The sequence below is a fragment of the Gracilinanus agilis genome, unplaced genomic scaffold (assembly GCF_016433145.1).
Source record: "Gracilinanus agilis isolate LMUSP501 unplaced genomic scaffold, AgileGrace unplaced_scaffold60831, whole genome shotgun sequence".
Classification (NCBI taxonomy): Eukaryota; Metazoa; Chordata; class Mammalia; order Didelphimorphia; family Didelphidae; genus Gracilinanus; species Gracilinanus agilis.
The window spans coordinates 145-3802 of NW_025396148.1; the positions used below are offsets into that span (position 1 = coordinate 145).

The 3658-nt window shown below is 40.3% G+C and overlaps 1 pseudogene; it reads right to left on the bottom strand.

Annotated features, from left to right (window-relative positions):
• Positions 1-1835: 1835 nt before the first annotated feature.
• Positions 1836-2894, bottom strand: LOC123256552 (annotated as a pseudogene).
• Positions 2895-3658: the final 764 nt, after the last annotated feature.

Consider the following 3658-nt stretch of genomic DNA (forward strand, 5'->3'; position numbering starts at 1 on the left):
TACCATGCAAGAATAGTGTGGGAATAATATGGAATGTAAAATTGGCAGTGAAAAAATTAGCATCCACTTTGACAGAAACTGGAAAAATTTTTTCTTCCTCAGCACATGTACAAGTAGTATCCCTTTAAATGACAGTCCCTCTAATAGTCCCTTTAAATAACCAAGGTATCAATCAACTTTAGAGATGTCACTTCAGGACTGTGGACACCTCCCTGCCTAGAAGTCAGCTAGATGGAACTTTCTGCCTACTGGTTTTGACTGACAGGTCCAGTAGAATTCTCAAAAATGCTTAACTTTAAAACTGCCTAGTAACACTCAGCTCTCAGTAAAAGATGTTTTAGCCTAGCCCAAGCCTCTCTAGATTTCATCTGTCTGGCTTTGCCAAATGAAATAAAAGAGTAAATTGGATGCTTGGTGATATAGGGTTTTAGATAAGTTGTTAGGGCTAGTTATCAGAAGTGACACAATTTTGGGAAGGCCAACAAAAGAACGTAGCAGGATACCCAACTGATATAACAGAGGGATTATTAAAAGTAAGGGAAGGAAGGCAAGGGGATTAGGATAATGACCAAATGACTAAACTTCCCACCAAAATCAGTAGTTATCTTAACAAAGTTGTATCTGCTCTAACTTTACAATCTCTCTATCTAAAGATCCCAACTCCTACAATACCTCATTAACCAAATTTCCCACCCTTACATGGTAACTAGAGGAGAAAAAGGCTGGAAGGTAAGCTGGATCAAGGACTCAAAATGTTGAGTAACTCACTGACAGTTGGCTTCAGCAGTTTGGTAAGTCTCTCTAGATCGGAATAACAGGATACACAAACAGGAACACAGTTGAACTAGGACTGCCACAAGGAAAGCAAGAAATGATTCAAACCAACTCAGTTCACCTGAGTTCAGAAACACACTCTCAATCACTTCAAGAAAGATCAAATGCCCAAAGAAGTAGCTCACACACTGACACCCTCCAGAGTTCTGGAATCTCTCTTGTCTGCTTTGGCAGCAGTTCCTACTTTTCCATATCTCTGCAGCCTCTGCATACACTTTACTTATAACAACATATTGTTGTAAACCAAATGGTAACTTCTTGTTTCCACTTTTAATCTTGGTTGCATTAGTTTTCTTTGTACAAACAGTTTTGAAATTAATATAATAAAAATTACCTATTTTATACCTCATAATGCTATTTGTTCCTTATAGTCATAAATTCTTCCCTTATCAATAAATTGATCGAAAGGTAAACTATCCTGCATTCCCTTAATTTTTTGATGGATCACACTTTAGGTCTAAATCATAAGCCAATTATATACCTTCCTCGATGCTCCATTTAGGTGGCTATTCTGTGACCTCCAGTAAGTCACCCTAGCCATGCTCACAGGGAAGTCCAGCCAGCAACAAGACTGAAAGAGAAGAACTTCAACATCTGCTCTTGCCTCAGTTTATCAAACTTTCTCTGCCAACTAACGCTCACAAATCTGCCAGGGGGCAGTCTACGAGACATTACCCTACCCCCGTCTCATAATTTCTATTGCTGCTTTTTTTCCTCCTGACATTCTATTTTCACAAAATGGTTTCCATCACACAATCCTTTCCTCTAAGTCAAATTCAGGCTCACGCCAGGTATGCTGCCCCAGAAAGGGGGAGGGTAAATTTCCTTCACACAATAGCAAGATGAGCTTCATGTGAACATCTTTACATATCGCTTGAATACTTAAGGTTTCTCCCCAGTGTGTATCCTCTGATGTACAGCAAGACTAGAGCTCTGATTGAATGTCTTTCCACACTGTTTACATTCGTAAGGTTTCTCCCCAGTGTGGATTCTCTGATGTACAGTAAGATGGGAGCTCTGACTGAATGTCTTTTCACACTGCTTACATTCGTAGGGTTTCTCCCCAGTGTGGACTCTCTGATGTACAGCAAGACTGGAGCTCAGTCTGAAAATCTTTCCACATTGCTTGCATTCATAAGGTTTCTCCCCAGTGTGGATTCTCTGATGTACAGTAAGATGGGAGCTCAGTCTGAAAATCTTTCCACATTGCTTGCATTCATAAGGATTCACCCCAGTATGGACTCTCTCATGTTCAGCAAGCCTGGAGCTCAGAATGAATGTCTTTCCACACTGCTTGCATTTATAAGATTTCTCCCCAGTGTGGATTCTCTGGTGTCCAGCAAGATTAGAGCTCCGACTGAATGTCTTTCCACATTGCTTGCACTCATAAGGTTTCACCCCAGTGTGGATTCTCTGGTGTAAAAGAAGAATGGAGCTCTGATTGAATGTTTTCCCACACTGCTTGCATTCATAAGGTTTTTCACCAGTGTGGATTCTCTGATGTATAGCAAGATTGGAGCTCCGACTGAATGTCTTTCCACATTGCTTGCATTCATAAGGTTTCTCCCCAGTATGGATTCTCTGATGTCTACGAAGACCATAGCTCCGACTGAATGTCTTTCCACACTGCTTACATTCATAAGGTTTCCCCCCACTGTGAATTCTCTCATGTACAGCAAGACTGGAGCTCTGACTGAATGTCTTTCCACACTGCTTACATTCATGAGGTTTTTCCCCAGTGTGGACTTTCTGATGATTACCAAGACTGGAGCTCTGACTGAATGTCTTTCCACATTGTTTGCATTCAAAAGATTTCTCACCAGTGTGGATTCTCTGATGTACAGCAAGATTGGAGCTCCAACTGAATGTTTTTCCACATTGCTTGCACTCATAAGGTTTCTCCCCAGTGTGGACCCTTTTATGTTCAGTAAGATTGGAGCTCCGACTGAATGTCCTCCCACATTGTTTGCATTCATAAGGTTTCTCTCCCGTGTGGATTCTCTGATGTACAGCAAGACTGGAGCTCTGATGGAATAGCTTCCCACAGTCATTGCATTCATAAGGCTTCTCCTGAGTTTGCATTCTTTGATGTCTAGCAAGACTGGCCCTGTGCATGAAAATCTTTCCATAATGTTTACTTTCACTAAATTTTTCCTCAGTGTGCATTCTTTGATGTTCAATATGGGATGAATTTTGAGACGCAACACAGAATTCTCTGGAAGCAAAGTTATTGGGACCATCACTCAAGAATCTTTGTAGTTCTATTTCTTCCCCAGGAAGGTTCACTTCTGTTGGTTTTGTCTTCATTTCAGGTCTGATCTCTCCTTCTAAAAGAAACAAATGGTAAAACATACATATGTAGTGATATGTGCACATATATAACAATCTCCTTTGCTCCACTATCAGAACATAAACTGCTTTATATCCTGTTTCTTCAGGTAAGAAGAAGTTTTCCAACTTAAATGGGCACAATCCATCCTTTGAAAATGTCATTACCCCAAAGCTAAAAAAAAAAATAACAACCTCCCACATGATCTCATTGGCTCTACATAACAAATCTGGGATTTTGGACTGGTTAGCTTTATTACATTCCCAAGTCAGACCAAGACCTCAGAAAGGCTGGATGAGTGACTTGACCCAAAATCCTGGCAGCTGAGACCAAATCTTGAGGCTGGGCATTCTCTCTCTTTCCATAGTACTAGACTATTCAATATCAAACTTTTTGCTTTCATTTTCATTCTCTATACATTCAACTCTCTCTTCCTAGGTATGACACCACTGGGAAGACTAAATATTCCTAATATTTCATCATCTAGCTTCACTA